Consider the following 17,439-nt stretch of genomic DNA (forward strand, 5'->3'; position numbering starts at 1 on the left):
CTACATTCTTAAGGGACAGAGATATTTTTATATCTGTATATCTTTATACATATATATATATATATACACACACATATCTTAGATCAAGCTTGTTAAATGTGTTGTTCAAGTCTTCTATATCCTAAATGTTTTTCTACTTATCTATTTCAAATGAGGTCTATTAAGTCTCCCACTATGACTGTGGCCTTTACCGATTTATACTTGTATTTCTGTCAGTTTTTAGTTTATAAATTTTGAAACTATGTTATTAAGTGCACTTAATAATATAGTGTATTTGTTCTACCATCGTATTGGGACTGCCTCCTGGTAAACTCTCTCTTTTAGCCACAATTTTCCTTTTTCTCCCTAATATTGTTCTATAACTTAAAATCTATTTAGTTTGATATTAATATTGTTATACCAAATTTCTTTTGACTACTATTTATCTGGTATGTGCTTGCTTTTTTCATCTCTTTACTTTTTTGTTTGTTTGTTTGTTTTTTGTTTTTGTTTTTTTGTTTCATACTACTTTATTTAGGGGGCGGGTTCCAGTGTCAGTCTTCAATAGATTTTATGTATCTCTCATATGCCTCTTCACTCATTAGTTCATCTAGTTCTGAAGGGTTACTCGATGTCATCTTGATCAGCCAACCATCTTCATAACAAGATTTGTTGACAAGTCCTGGATTTTCGGCAAGAGCTTCATTAATTTCACTTACTTCTCCTGACAGAGGAGAATACAGTTCACTAGCAGCTTTCACACTTTCCAAAGCACCAAACTCATCTTGTTTGTTCAGTTTTGTCCCAATTTCAGGCAGACTACAGTAAACAACATCTCCCAAAGTGCAAAATTGCTGATTCCCACTGTTCCAATACCATTTTCTGTTGTTATCCATTCATGTTTTTCTGTGAATTTACGCACCGAGCGCAGACTGCAGCTGGTGCGCAGCGTCCGCAGGGCGCCCGCCCTCAGGCCCCAGGGACGCGGCGAGCAGGGCGCGGGGGGCGCCGACGGGGCGCGCAGGCTGCAGGCCGCGGCCCACACGCATCGCGCCGCTCGGAGCGCCATGTTCGCCGGAGGGGTCGCGGCAGGACTCTCATCTCTTTACTTTTAATCTTTCAGCTTTTAGCATGTCTCTTCTAAACAAAGAAAAACTATATCTCCTTCCATCTGAGATTTTATATCTTTTAACAGGCAGATTTATCTGATTTACATTTATTGTAATATTTATATACACATGCAATATGCAGGAACCTAAACTCTTTTCTAATTCTCTTGCCCTGATCCTTAGTTCTCAAACCCAATCTTGATTTGAAATATTCCACTCAGCCGTTTCCAGCATTTACTCATCCAACTTAAAAACACGCTTGGAGAAGAGCAAAGCAGTTCAGGGGAGAAGAGCAAAGCAGTTCAGGTGTTCTTTGAGTTGTTTGAATCTGAATGTCTATGTGCTCTTGAAACCATAACCTTTTATTACTTAAAGAAACTAATGTCACATAAAGGGAGTGATTGTTCTTTTTTTTAATTCAGAAATATATTTTCCTTGACTAGCTCAATAACACCTTCCCTGGTCTTCTTCCCAATTACTGGATATTTCTGTTTCCCTTTTAGTGAGGTTGCCTTCCTAATTTAAAGGACTCCAAGACCTAGAACACAGGAGCTGTGCTTTGCAGACAGGCCAATTAAATGACAGAGTTTGCTATTTCATTACAAACACCATCAGAAATGAAAATAGAGATCTAATCTTATACGTAAAAGAAATCCCTACTGTTTTCAATATTCCTCTTAATGATGCCTTTGGTCAATATAAGATAATGTTTCATGCAAAGTAATACATTTATAGTATTTCCAACTCAACATAGGCCCCTTTTGGGAGGGGAAAGCCTTTGTTAATATACAGTGAGAAAGAACTTTATTTTACCTACACTATATATTAAATATGCATACATATATAATACCTTATTTTGAAAGGTGTTTTGTATTCTCTCCGATGACAAAAGTAAAGTAAGCTGCTCTGTGAACTAAAATATGTGAGAAAAAGATCAGTATGAAATAAACAGATCACTCTACAAACCTGTGTCTATTACCCTTCAGAGTGGTAGTGGAAGAATTTGTGTCTCAGGAAAAAGTGTTTTCATCAGTCATTTAATGATTTACTCATCTTTATCCTTTAAGCTAGTTTATTGAGGTCATTTTTACATTTGACAATATGAATAATGCAGGTTCATCTTCTCCAAATGAATAATCACTATGCATTGTGGTAAAACCACATATTACGTGCATATCCTCTTTTCTTTGAAAGAATCAGAGGTCTTTCCAGTGCTCGTCGAGCATTCCTTAGCTCCCCACCCAGCAGTACAGCCAGTGCCCTTTGCACAGGAACTCCCAAGCTTCCTTATTCCGTAAGTAGCTACTAAACTGCACATGAATTGTCGCCACTACCATCAACGACTTCTAATATCAGTTCTTGGCCCACGCTTTGTCATAACTAAAGTATAAAAGGGGTCACATGCAAAGGCATAGTCAGAGACATTCTGTGAATCAAGATGGAGAAGAAGATCATCGAATACCTCCTTATTCCTCCACTCTATCCGTTGCCTCTCCACTCCATTTATACAGGTCTTTGTTTCTCTCCCTTCTCTTATGGGACTACATGTTTATTAACAGTAACTGGAAGGATTAAAAATAGAATGGTTTTTGGTTCTCTACATGAACCTCATTTATAAACTTTTAATGTTTACAAAGAAAAAAAAAAAAAAATGCTTAAGAAGCAGAAATCATATTGTTCCAGTGCAACCCTGTTGTTCAAAAAAATCTCACTGTTGACTTGGCAGGTGGAAAGAATGATAGCTAATGTAAACAATACCAAAATCTTCCATGTTGGGTAAACATACAAGGTAAATAAAAACTCCTCACTTGAGCGGCATGCCAGAACTCAACATCTGCATGACGCTTGTTCTCTCTTCCAAAGCAGTCAGCTTGAAATGCATCGTCACTGTCCTCACAGGCAAGGGTGGCTTGGCTCAGAGCATTTCTGGAGCTTGTCTGAGAACTGTCTTCAAGGCCGGGTACGCACTGCTCTGACAAGTTCTGTGTAGCAATCAGCATCATGAAAGAGTTGTTCTTATTTTATTTTGTTTGTAAGATATAAACATTATTCGGAGCCAACTAAATAGGTGTTCAACTTGGATAATATATCTGGGTTTGTTCAAATACCAGGTAAGACTGTGAGGTTATGGTACCTTATAAACTAATCCTGAAACTACGATGAATATCAAAATTAGTTGAGAAAAAACAACAGCCTCAGAGCAATAAAAACAAATCAATTTCATAGCAACCTTTTAGAAGGGCAATACTCCTCTTATTTTACAGTTTAAGCATTATTGTATTCCTTGGGTGAAATTGCTTTTTGGTTATGACCTATATTCATCTCTTTAAAAATATTTAAAGAATTTTCATTGACACAATGCCTAAGGCAAGAAAAGCAAAGGAAAAAATTAATACATGGTACTACAACAAACTAAAAGGCTCTGCACAGCAAAAGAAACAAGCATCAAATGGAAAGGGAACCCACTGTAAGGGAGAGCATAATTGCCAATGATACATCAGATAAGGGGTTAATTTCCAAAATATACAGAGTACTCATACAATTCAACTAAAGAAAGACAAAGAACCCAAATAAAAAATGGGCAGAGGACCTATACAGACACGTCTCCAAACAAATGACCAAGAGACATATGAAAAAATGTTCAGCATCACTAATCATCAGAGAGATGCAAATTAAAACAACAATGAGGTATCACCTCACACCTGTCAGAATGACTGCCATCAACAAATCATCAAACAACAAGTGCTGGCAAGGGTGTGGAGAAAAGGGGACTCTAGTACACTGCTGGTGGGAATGCAGACTGGTGCAGTCACTATGGAAAACAATATGGTGTTGCCTCAAAAAATTAAAAATTGAACTGCCATTTGACCCAGTGATCCAACTTCTAGGAATATAGTCTAAGAAGCCTGAAATACCAATCAGAAAGAATATATGTACCCCATGTTCATAGCAGCACTATTTACAGTTGCTAACATCTGGAAATAGCCTAAGCATTTATCAATAGATGAGTGGATAAAAAAGCAGTGGTACATATACACAATGGAATACTATGCAGCTGTAAGAAAGAAAGATCTCGTATCCTTTGAGACGATATGGAGGGACCTGGAGAGCATTACTGTAAGCGAAATAAGCCAATCAGAGAAAGACAAATACCACATGATTTCATTTATTGTGGAATATAATGAACAAAAATGCTGATGAACAAAACAGACTCAGAGACAGAGAAAGGAGTATTGTTCAGACGGACAAACCTCAGAGGAGGGGGTGGTAAGGAGGGATGAGATACACACTTAATATGCATATATGCTAATCAATGGACATAGACAACAATGCTTGCGGGGAGTGAATAGGGAGAAGGGTATCTGTGGGGAAAAGGGAGAAATGTCTGTAATAAAAATAAATTAATTAATAAAAAATTTATTTTAAGGAATAATAATGAAAAAATATTTAAAGAAATTGTTGGACATATTTCTTTGTTCAAGTTGTATAGGATATTTTTTAAGATTTGCTTTCAAATTATGCTTGAATTATTCAAGGAAGGTAAAAGCTTTCTTGGGGAGATGCTAGGATATAAGCGTTGGAGTTTCATTCATTCAGAATAGGTTTCCTTAGTTACCTAAAGCATACAAATATTTGTACAATGTCCCCTTTCCTGGAGCAGAGGTGGAGGGAAGTAACAGGAGATGCCACAGACTTGCAATTAAGGGGTGTCGACTCTAGTTTAGGCTGATCTTTTGATTAAGTGACTTAACAAATATAAATCCATTTTTTTCCATCACAGACTCTTATCAGCCTCTGGGGATTTAAGACATTATGTTAACTGACTTTTGAAAGCCCTACGGAATCAAGCTGTAACAGGAGACAGATCCCTAGAGCCCTGAATGGAGAAATCCGAAAATACTATCATGAACTAATCATTAGAGTTTAAGCTCCCTTTTAATCTCTGACCCGTTTGCTGTACTTTCAGCCTTTCAGAAAATGCTGAGATGCCGGTGAGCACAAGGATTTCTGGAGTATCTGACTCAAATGGTCACTACAGAAAACCTGGAAACACCAAGGGAATCGTGATTATAATCAGTGATCACGGTAAACATCGCTGAAAGAGAACCAGCTACTCACTGTAAACAAAAGCTATATATGACATAGTGTATAGCTTAATTTATCTACATATGCAATATGGAAATATATATATATATAAAGGACTATACATCTTTTACATATATATAAGATATATATGTACAGAAAAGAGGCCATCTGTGAGGTGGAATTACTGTTTTTCTTCTTTTTTACTTGTCTGTATTTCCTTTTTTTTTTTCCTAAAATGAACACATAGGAATATGAATAACTTCGACGATTACAAAAATAAACTACTCAGTGTAGGTGGGAGCACTTTGCGAAGTGAAGCTAGAACATGGGTCTGTTTCCATGGCTGGCACAAAACCACTGGGCACAAGTGGTCACAGGCAGCAGCACTATGGATTATCTTGCTTAGCAAAATTTTTGAATCAGTGATTGTCCATATGAAAGCTGATATTATGCTCAGTGTAATAAGTCCTTCAGAGAAAGACAAATATCATATGATTTCACTTATATTTGGAATCTAAAGAACAAATGAAATTGAAACACACTCATAGACACAGAGAACTGGTGGTTGCCAGAGAAGAGGACTGGGGACTGGGTGAAGGAGATGAAGGAATTAAGAGGCACAAATTGGTAGTTACAAAATACTCATGGGGATGTCAGTAAAACATAGGGAATATAGTCAATGATATTGTGATAACTATCTATGGTACCAGTCGGGCTACTGGAAATATGAAGGGTAACATGGTGCAAGTATATGATTGTCCAACCCCTAAGCTGTACACCTGAAACCAATACAAACTAAAATTAAAATATTAAAAAAAGGTTCACAACCCGGCTGGTGTGGCTCAGTGGTTGAACGTCGACCCATGCACCAAGAGGTCGCCAGTTTAATTCCCGGTCAGGACACATGCCCAGGTTGTGGGCCTGATCCCAGTGGGGGGCATGCAGGAGGCCGCCAGTCAATGTTCTCTCTCAAGGATGTTTCTATCTCTCTCTCCCTTTCCCTTCCTCTCTCTTTAAAATCAATCAATAAATAAAAGTTTCATCCATTAGATTGAATGCAAGGTCATTTATTCCTGTGCAACTGAAAAAACAATGCAAGTAAAATATACAGCCTGCATTACTTTCAGCATTTATATCTGTCTGAGCTCATTTTGAAAAATATATTTTTCATTGTTTTGTACTCAGAAAAATTAAGGTTCTAGTTTGTCTCTTTGTGCTACCAAGAAGTAGCATGCCTATGGAAGTTGCCAACCTTAAATTATGGTACATTTAAATCTTGTAAACTAAAATCACATTCAGGTTCTCCCTCTTCCATCTTTATTATCATTTCTCAAAGCCAAAATGTTCTTCAGAGAGTACACAGAGTTAAAGACCACATCCAATTCCAATAACTTACAGGAAAGTGCGAATCTTAGCGAGCTTTTGCAAAGGGCACAGTGGAAGAGAAATACTTTAGAGTGAATTATTAGGTAAAGATTGCAGTATGTGAGACCTTCTGTTTGACAGTTTTTGACTGGAAAATTATAAGGTATCCAAGTTATTTCTCAAGGTATTCATTTTCTTCACATTAGACATCGGTGCCTTTTCTGGGGCAGGGAGAACACTGAGGTGTAGTCTGGCATTATCACTAGCTTGATGGCATCCATTATCTCCAGAATTTAATGAAAAGGATTTTAGAAAACTTTCAAATCAGCATGGTGAGTGAGGAGGTGGAAGGGTTGGTGAAAGATGGACAGGATAAATGATGCGTGCTGATTCTGGATATTATTTCAGCATATTTTCCCAAAGAAATTATTTTAGCTCATTCTCAGCTTTCCAGTCATCATTTGGAAAATATATGCTGCCTTTGAATGAAACACAGAATATTAGACTAATATAGAACTCCTTTTATTAGAGCAGAATAAAAAAATATTGGTTTCTCTAAATGTCACAGATAGACCACTAACTCCAAGTGACCTTGCCCTAAGTCACGGTTGTAGGCATGCTAGCACCATGACCTTTGCTCCCTGTTGTCACTCTGTGACTACGTTGCCTTCTTCGTTACATAATTACGTGCCAGCTGTATTTAAGGTTACTGACCAGTTGACCTTAAACTGGAGAGATGATACTGGATTATCCAGTAAGATGAATCTAATTACTGAGCCCTCAAAGGCAGACATCTTTCTCTGGCTGGTAGAAGAAGAACTCAAACATTCAAAGAATGAGAAAATTTTGATGTGCCATTTTTATTTGAAGATTAAAGGGTCACGTGTTAATCCAGCGACAGCCTCAGTCCCGCAATGGCGAGAACCTGAGTGAATGCAGGTGAGGAGTCTTCCCCAGCACGTCCAGAGGGAAGTCGAGCCAAGCCAAGTTCTTGACTTCAGCCTTGCGAGCTCCTGAGTGGAGGATGCTTCTGAGCCACGCTTTACCTAAACTTCTGACCCACGGGACTGTGGAAGAACAAAGGGATGTTCCCCTAAACTGCTAGGTTTATAGTATAGTCTGTTCAATAGAAAAGGAACAGTCACACAGTGGACGAGGGGTCGGTCAATTGCTGGGTCAGACGTGGGCGGTCTGACTCTCAATCCTACACTCTTGGACACTGAACCACACCATTAGCCACCCTCCCCACCAGATGGGTCAGCTCGCACCACCATACCGGTCCCTGCCCACAGGTGCCTTTCTCGGCCAGGGCCATGCCCCCTCTTATGAAGCAACAGGAATCAGTGCAGCTGACTGCTTAGGGAGTCCCACAGTGTCCCACACCCAAGGGACAGCCATGGCTCACGAGCCTCTGTGTCACTGCCTTCAACCACCACAGCCGTCCCAGTGCCCTGGGTGCTCCGCTGCCCAGCAGGCCCTTTACGGGGTGGTTCCCGTTGCAGCTGGGAGAGCATTCTGCACCCTCCCCCCAACCCCATTGTTGGCCATTGTAGCTTCTCCGGGACTAGGCACTATTTCAGTCTATGTAACATCGTGGAAAGAATACAAGCTCCAACATCCTGCTGCCTGGGTTCAAATCTAGATTCCATACTTGGCGAGCTACATGTCTTGGACGAGTTGTTTAACACTCTGAAATTGTTCCCATCTGTACAAGGTAAAAATGTTTCTGCCTCCAAGAGCTGTGCTGAGTGTTAACCAAAATATTCCTAAATGCCTGTGCAGTGAGTGGCACGCAGTGAAGGCACACTGAGGTCACTTGTCATTTTCTTCTACCTCTCAGCATCAGGAACAGTATGCCCTTGGCCTCCCCCTACCTTTCGATTAGTTCACCCAGTAAAAACTCACTCCCCTTATTACCTCAGAATGCGCTTCACCTGTCCTTGGGTTCAGTGACACCCAAGTTTACTTGATTTTAAGAAACACCCAAGGTACTTGTTAAAAGTACAAATGCACAGGCCTGTCCTCAGAGCTTTTGTTTCGGGAAGTCTGGAGCAGGAAGTCAGGAAGTTTCCAGAAATGTGCATTTTTATCAAGGGCCTCTGGCGATTCTTCTGAGCCACCCTCGCTGGGATCTTGTCATCCTGGGTGTTTGTAGCCACAGATGCTGGTTGTGTGGGAAGACCCAGGTGCCAGAATGTCCAAGAAAGCTGGGAGCCTTCTGGTGCCACCACAGGCACTGTCACAGGATGCCAGGATCTCATACGGAAAAGACACGAGCAGCCCCAGCTCATGGCAACGTTTGCAGCAGCAAATTAGTAGGCCCTTCATAAGGAAGCATTCCCTCCACCCCCTCTCTGTCACTCGGAGTGGCGGCCTGAGGGTAACACGTTGGGAAGGGGCAAAGAGAGATGATGCCACACTGTGCGAGAGCAGGTCACAGCCCTCACAGCCTGGCCTCAGCGAAACCCTCAACGAAGGGCTGTTGGTTTAGTAAATCCTGACCACACGTGTACAACACAGGGAGTGACCGGCGAGGGGTGCTGCCTTCTCTGTCTGCCATTGGACTTACTGGTTGTAGGAGGCTCATAAACATCGTCAAGTCAGTACGCATCTTTGCAAGTGTGTAGACCCCAAGAGTCAAAGACAAAGGTGGATTTGGGTGACGCTAATGAACCTTAAGAAAAAGGGAAAACCAAGCAAGGTGTTCCCACGGTGGTCTATTTTTGTAAAATCTGCAAAAATCAGTTATCTTTGCAAGCTTTCCTTTAAGAGGGCTCCGTAAAACCCGGATTGTCCACCACAGCTCTTTGAAGAGAGGCTTAGAACCGCTAACCGCACAGGGAAGCAGGATGCTTCAGACAGCCATGCCCTCCCTGCAGCCTCGGGCCTCAACACCAACAGGGAATGCTCTGAGAAGGTCAACACACTGCCGCGGGCATGCCCAGAGCCCTCTTCTCTCCACACCTGGCCAGGTGTGCAGCGCTCCCCTCCCTCACTAGATCCCGGGAGCTGGGAGGAGCCAAGGAAGACCTTCCACCAGCCCTGCAAACTACTCAGACCCTTTTCACTGTCCCAGAGTTCCGGGGTTCTCACTCCAGCCCCTCCCGCCTGTGCCAGTTCCATTCTGGCCCCAGCCTGGGGTCCCCCACTCCATCCCCAAGTCAGTGACCATGCTGCTGGACTGTAAACAGCAAGGTGGCCATAAAAAGTGCCGATGCCTTATGTACAATCAGTGCTGTACAAACACTCTGTGATTCCATTTGAAAGATCTGCTTCATGTAATTTGTAGATTTTAGCTATTGGACTAAGATTGTTCGCAGAAATAGATTGTAATTTACTGCTGGTTCTCCGTTTCTTTATCACCGCGTAATTAGGACCTACAGCCAGCTCGCACTGTGGGGGAAACCTTGGTGTCATGCAGTGTGCATTTGAATGGAGTGCACGGCCCCCTCTTGCTTTCAGCAGCTCAGCTTCTCTGCAGTTATGTGTGTGCATAATTCTCAATCCCCTTAGGCGCCTGTAATCCATAGCCTTTCAATAAACCAGAGCTCGGGTTCTGCAACTGTCAGCCCCATGGATGCTTTCGGAGGAAAGGGCCTCGAACTGAGGTGTGTGGGCTCAGGGACATTGGGCGTACGCGTGAGCAGGACATTCGGAGGAAGCTCAGCATGGCCCGTGGGTCTTCCCCGGCTGTGCTCCCCACAGCCATCGGGGCGGTTACTCTGTCACGGAGATGGAGACATGGGCCAGCGGCACGCCCCCTGTCCTGTTTCTCACAGGAAAACACAGAACGCTCACGTGGGTAATGGAATGAAAGAAGACTTCAGATTCTTGAGAGGAGAACTGCCATCCCATTCTATAGGTTCTTTCAGTCGACAAAGGCATATCTACTGGGTGCCCATCACTGCGCTGGGCACTGGGGGTGTAGCTATGCAGTCTGTGCCCAGTAAGCGCACGTGCTACGGGGGAAAGAAACGCTGGTACCCATAACTGCATTGCACCACCGCAGGATTTATGAGACATATGAGGAGCAATTTGATGTAATGGGAAGAAGACGGACTTTGGAATCAAAGAGACTGGGGTTCAAATCCCACTTCTGCAATGAGTTCGGCTCTGTCACTTTGGGAAAAGCTGCTTCATCAAAGACCTGTGATTTCTTGAGCGCGTCGGAACGCGGACCTGGGCAGTGCTAAGGGCCTGTGGCTGCGAGGAGGGCGGGGCTGCCGAAAGCATCGTTCTCCCCTCCCACGGGGCCCAATGCACCTCAGGGGAAGCGGGCGGGGTGTGTCCAGTGATGGAGATTAGAAATGACAGATGTCAAGTACAGTGGCTAGCATATATCATAGGCATTTGATAAATGGTAGTTTTCATTGTTGACAACTGTTAGAAAACGCCATTTCTTCATGTCTCTGGAGTATTCATTGATTATTATTTTTTAATCCTCACCCAAGGATATTTTTTTCAAATATCTCCAGATAGAGTGGGAGGGGGAGAGAGAGAGAAAGAGAGAGAAACATCTATGTGAGAGAGACACATTGTTTGGCTGCCTCCCGCACGACCCCGACCAGTGCCAGGGATGAAACGCAACCAGGTACACGCCCTTGACCAGAACTGAATCCACGACTCATTGGTCCGTGGGCTGATACTCTAACTGCTCAGCCAAACCAGTCAGGGCAACCCTGGCCTATGTCAATAACCACGAACTCCATCTCCTGTAGCAACCCTTCCAGCATCCCGGGAGAGCCCTTCCTGAAATCCAAAGCTGACCTGATGAGGCTGTGCTTTAAGAGCGCAGTAGCTCCCCGCCCAGGAGAAGGCTATAGTCCTGGGACAGACTGGGCAGCAGGTGTCCCCTCTTCTTCTGCAGCTCATTGCCCAGCAGTCCCCACACCATCCTCCCTCTGCTCGCTGCAGGGCAAAGTCCCTGCTTCCTCCTGCCTCTGGATTTTGGACATTCTGTTCGCATAGTCGTCTTCCCAATCCAACTGCATCTGCTTGTTCAAACCCCTATGAGAAGACACTCCAGCCACTGTCATGTCCCTCAACTACTGGGGGAATCGCCCTCACTTCTCTTTCCACTTTCCTGTCGCAGCCCATTGTCCCAGTGTGGCCGGGCTTGCATTCAGCCCCCAATCCCCTCACAGCACCCTCCCTCCTAAAACCCAAAGTGGCCGCCCTCCTGTCACACTGACTGCCCGATCTGACCCCACAGGTTCTCCCACTCGTTGGCGGTGCTCCAGCCACACTGGCCCGTCTGCAGTTCCCCAAACCCCGAGCCCCTTCCTCCCTCCCGTGCACACCAGCCTCTGCTTCGAGAATGTCGCTCCCTGACCTGCCAGCCAGCTCAGTGTTCTAGGCTCAGCTCCAGGGCCACTTCCTCCAGGATCCTTAACCTACCTCCCCAAACAGAAACGTGGCCCCGTTATTCTCTCTCGAGGTACCCTGTTCTTTTCCTTCTTAATATGAATTACACTCTGTAGTTATTTTTGTGTGTGTTCATGTATCTGTATACTTTTTACTTAATGACTTTCTTTCCCTCTAGATTGTAAATCCAGGAGGACAGAACCTTACCCCGAGCAGGAATAGTGCACAGCTTTGCAGTATTTTGTTTATATGTCGATCTCTCCCCACAAGAACGGGAGTTTCTCGACACCAGCATCATTCTTCCGCGTGTTCCCAGCATAGCAAAGAAGACTCCCTCCGCTCCCACATCCAGCAGGGAGATTAACTCATAAAGGTGAAGTTAGGGAGGTGGGGATGGATTCGAAAGGCGAAGGGGAACATAGTCAATAATATTGTGATAAGCTTGCACAGTGACAAATGATTCTAGACTCAGAGAGGCAATCACATTGCAAGGTATATAAATGTTGAGTCATTATATCGTACACCGGAAACTACTATAATATTGTATACCAACTGTACTTTTTAAATTAAAATTTAAAGGTAAAGTGCTCCTAAACCTGCAGATAGACATACAGGAGCCCAGCCCAGCCAGTGTGGCTCAGTGGTTGAACGTCAACCCATGCACCAAGAGGTTGCCAGTTCGATTCCCCATCAGGGCACATGGCCAGGTTGTGGGCCAAATCCCCAGTGGGGGGCCTGCAGGAGGCAGCCAATCGATATTCTCTCTCATCGATGTGTCTGTCTCTCTCTCCCTCTTCCCCCCCTCTCTAAAATCAATAGAGGGAAAAAAATTTTGAAACATATTTTGAAATACAGAAGCCCTTCAGATAGCACTGTGACCAAATGCAAACCAAGCCTAAGCATCCTGAAATACACCTGAGTGTTTGCAATCCCCGCGCGGTGAAATCGAGTGTGTAGCAAAGTGATATTGGCAACAACAGCCGTATCTGTTGCATCCTGCCTTCCTCTTGAGCGGTCTGCAGCCTGGTTTTCTGCTGATACTGAAGCCCCGGATACCCTGGAGAACAGAAGACCTTTTTCAGAAGAGAGGGATGAAAAATGTTAGGGCCCAGGAAATGAAAGGAGGCTACAAAGGGCAAGAAGAGGCAACACAGTGATGTGCAAAGAGCTGGAGCTCTGAAGTCAGCCAGTGTGAGTGCACACCCCACCCGGTACCCCCACCTCAGATCTGGCCTTGGGCAGGTCCCTTGGCCTACTGTGTGCCAAAAGCTATATTAAGCTGCTGAGGTTACAAGGGAGCGCAGAAACAAACAAGTTTGCAGAGCTTGAAGTCTCTTCGGGGATGTGAACATTCAAATAATCAAACAGACACAAACCTGCCCCTGCGGCTGGCACTGCAGATAAGACGGCCCGTGAAGCCGCAGCCTGCAGGGAGGGAGCGGCGGGGCACAGACACTGCAGCCGGCTGGCCTCGGTCTGATCGCTAACACCACCGCTTACGAGGTAGATGAGCTTGGGCTAGTCAGTGGACTTCCTTCCTTATGCTTCAGTGTACTTATCTACGGAGAAGGGTAACGTAGTATCTGCGCATAGGGTTGTTATGAAAATTAAATGAGTTCACAGACAGAGGGCTGGTACCCATTGCTACTACATAAGGATTTGCTGTTTCATTATTATTGCTTTGCCTAACTGGGGAGGTCAGAGAAGGATTCCTAAAAAGTAACGTTTGAGCTGAGAGATCTAGAGATTAGTAGAGGTCACCAGGTGAAATGAGGAAGTGAAGTGCATAGGCCAGTGTCCACATTTAAGGACAGCGGCAAGTGTCCACAGGTAGGAGGAAATAAAAGCAGGTCACCAGGGCCGCCTTGAGAAATGAGATCAGACCAGGCAGGACATTGTAAGTACTGTCAGGAGTTTTATCTTCACCCTGCAGGCAACGGGAGCCACTTGGTTTCTTGAGCAGGAGAACGTGGCTCTGACTTCAGAGTAGAGGAGAGACTAGTGAGGGGACAGAGGGAGTGCATGCATGCGAGCTGGAAGTTCATGGCGGAAATCCAAAAGAAATGAGGATTCCGTGGACGAGAGGGATCGTAACACAGAGGATGAGCCATGGACAGATTGGAGAAGTGTTTTTGAAGATAAATTCACAACACTTGGTGACAGGGAAAGAGACACAGAGAAATGAGATGTCAGGGATGACCCCTACGTATCTGGCTTGCGAGACTGGATGGATGGCGAAGTCATTACTGAGAGGGAGAACAATGACGCACATAGAATGAAGCAGAAGGCCGGGTGCCCTCTAAATACATGTGTGTGAGTGTCAGAGGACAGGGAATCCAGGTGCTCTTCCCTGGGAGCCGTCACTGGACCTGCACATCTCATATTCTGTTAATAGTTCTGCAGACAGAGAGAACAACTGATCGTCCAAAGGTCATTCATACTTGACTATAAAAAGCAATGATGCAAGAACAGTGTACACTTAACCTGCGCTTTCTATCCCATGCCCCTCCACCTCAGGCCCTTCTCGGCAGATGGCCCATGGAAGCAAAGAGCTGACAGTGTCTTCAAAGGGCATAAGAACAAAACCATGTTCTCCTTGGTGTACAAAGAATCCAGGTGAATTGCCATAGAAACAGTAAGTGGATTCTAACATCATTATTATTTCTAGCTACCCCTGACTGAGCACTTGGAGTGTGCCAGGTACTTTGTCTACATTGTCTAGCACTCTCACACAGAACCTATGGAGACAGGAAGATTCCAAGACTAACTCACCTGTAGTTACACAGACACTGAGTGAGGGAGCAGGGATTTGGACATAGGTCTGCATGACTGTGAGGACAATCTTTTGTTTTAACCCCAGTGAATTTCTTTGAGCAACCCTTCGGCATTGACTCCCATGTGCAAAACAGGCATTTCCAGGTGGTTAAACACATTTAAGGTGAAGCCCTTGGCTGCACAACAGAACAAAGCTAATCGGCCTCTGCAGAGGTCAAACCACAACCTCGTCCTTATGTGATCATTCTGCCACAGGAGTGCTTCAGGCAGACAAACACTAGCCGTCAAATGACTACCAAGCATTTCATTTCCCTTTACCTTTTGTAGGTTGCTCATTTATTAAAAGCTCAGTCTTGCCCAGCCAGTGTGGCTCAGTGGATTGAGCGATGTCTCATGGACTGAGGTCCCTGGTTTGACTCCTGGTCAGGGCACATGCCAGGGTTGTGGGCTTGATCCCCAGTAGGAGGTGTGCAAGAGGCAGCCAATAGATGTTATTCTCTCACAGTGATGTTTTGACCTCTTCCTCTCTCCCCTCTTTCTAGAAAAATACAAAATAAAATAAAAGATCTCAGTCTTTCTAAACAAGCCACTGGATAGAAGAGAGACAGATGATGCATCTATAAATTATCAAATGGAAACACTTTTACAGAATCTGCCAAGAGAGGTAGGATGCAGAGTGCTGGAAACCCACCTTCAGATATGTGCAGAACCAGCTCGCAGGTCCTGGTCCTCAGTAATGTGTTCCTGCCATTGGCCTTGCCACGTGCTCACACTGCCACCTGCTGGCCATAGCATGCATCTCCGCTTCCCCAAAGGACCACCTAGAGACCCGCACAGCCTGTCAAGCAGATTGTTCACACTGTATCATTGCCTCTTTGCATTTTCAGGTGTCACGAATACTCGAGCAATTTTGATTCTCTGACCAAAAACTCTTTTCAGCCTGATTGTGAAGAAAGGCTGGTAGGAATCCATGCATGTGCTGGTGGTGGCAGAGAGGAGCTAAGAACACCAGGGAATAATGTGTGAGGGATCCCGGGCAGGGGAGGGCATTGGGGGGAAGGCTGTGTGGGCTTGAGAAGTCCCTGTGAGGACCTGCCACACCGGTGAATCCGGTGAATCTGGTTGTCTAACTTTCAGGACCCTCGAGGCTTTTTTGGCCACAAATAGAGTGACAAAACCTCCCCAAATCCCTCTTAAATATAGTGAGGTAACATCCTCCTGCATGTTTTCCTGTAAGCACAGCTCCTGAATCCAAGGGCAGGGGAGGCATCAGCTTGAGAACACAGTGCTATTATTTTATGAGACCACAGGCAGCAGTCTTTCTTTTTAGAAGAATTTCAGTCTCCCCCTTTCATTCACTCACAGCATGAAAATAAAAGTGTTTGAGCATTTCAAAAATTAAAGGCTTAGATCAAAAGTTAATCTTTATGCCCACCTGGTATTACTCAGTGGTTGAGCATCAACCCATGCACCAAGAGGTCGCCAGTTCAATTCCTGGTCAGGGCACATGCCCAGGTTGTGGGCCCAATCCCCAGTGGGGGGCATGCAGGAGGCGGCCAGTCAATGTTCTCTCTCATCAGTGTTTCTATCTCTCTCTCCCTCTCCCTTAAATCAATAAAGAAAAAAAAAAACAGTAAAAAAATAAAATAAACAAAACTGGCCACACCCTTGACATCACAATCACAATACATAAGAGGAAAAAACTGAAAAATTGGACTTCATCAAAATAAAAAACTTCTGCTCTGAAAAAGGTCTTACTAAGAAAAAGAAAAGACCAGTTCCTGGGAACAAAATTTGAAATTGTTGTCTGATAACTTCTGGTATCTGATGTCTTCTAGATCTTGGCACCTCAGTCTAGACTCCTTGTATAACATCCTGTAGTTATGTATAACTATTTTCTGCTGCATTTGATACAGAATTATCTGTGCTTTTATAGAAACATCCATCACCTACTCCAGGAGTTTAAATTTGTATCAAGATGTTACATGAGACATCCACTCAAGGAAAAATTAGAATATGGGCAGGTTCTCTGGGAAAACATCACGTGACATAGCGCTTGGCTGATACACAGGGTGGGGCTTCCCAAAGAGGAGAATCACATGAGTGAAGCCAGCGCGTCATAAATGGCACAGCCCCGCCCGGAGCCCGGAGCCCACTGAGCTCGAGGAAAGAAGGAAGCAAACAGCCCTCTTGGGATAGAGATCGAAGATCCAACCAGAAAAGAAGGGATGGCCGAAGGGGTCGTGACCCACAGGTTGAGAACCGCTGAGCTAACGGAATATGTGCTCCCGTCGTATAAAATTTTCACAGTGGAATTTCTAATACAGTAAATAGCGAAAGATAATAACCCACGTGAACAAAACTTCTTTGGAATCCTCAATAAATGTAAGAGTGTAAAAGGGTCTTGAAAAGAAAAAGGTTGTGAACCACTGAATCCGTACATGTCTGCAGTGTGACTGGAGCCCCCCGAGAAGCAGCAGCCACGTGTGGTAGTCATGACCACTCCCCTGCTCAGCACCCGCCCTGGTTCAGGGTTGGTGAGGCACCGTGGTTTTGAAGACAGAGCTGTGTTTGACCGCTTATTAGTTTATGTGACCTAGGCAAGTTACTTAATCTTTCTGAGTATGAGCACTTGCAGGGGCTTAGAACAGCATTTAATTCCTCTCCATTCTCCATCACTGGGATTCTCAACCCAAACAAACATACATATTCAAAAAAACCAAAAGCCAAATGAAAAACAAAAAAAAACATACTAATTTTA

The 17,439-nt window shown here is 44.2% G+C and overlaps 1 long non-coding RNA gene and 1 pseudogene across 1 annotated transcript; one reads left to right on the plus strand and one right to left on the minus strand.

The window, feature by feature from the left end:
• Positions 1–524: 524 nt before the first annotated feature.
• Positions 525–1,048, minus strand: LOC118631214 (annotated as a pseudogene).
• A 12,310-nt stretch (positions 1,049–13,358) lies between these two features.
• On the plus strand, positions 13,359–15,713 carry LOC118631246. The gene is made up of 4 exons (XR_004959751.1): positions 13,359–13,406; positions 14,421–14,538; positions 15,221–15,342; positions 15,566–15,713. It is a non-coding gene; the product is annotated as an uncharacterized LOC118631246 (long non-coding RNA).
• The last annotated feature ends 1,726 nt before the right edge of the window (positions 15,714–17,439 follow it).

This window comes from Molossus molossus, unplaced genomic scaffold (genome assembly GCF_014108415.1).
Source record: "Molossus molossus isolate mMolMol1 unplaced genomic scaffold, mMolMol1.p scaffold_m16_p_15, whole genome shotgun sequence".
Taxonomy (NCBI): domain Eukaryota; kingdom Metazoa; phylum Chordata; class Mammalia; order Chiroptera; family Molossidae; genus Molossus; species Molossus molossus.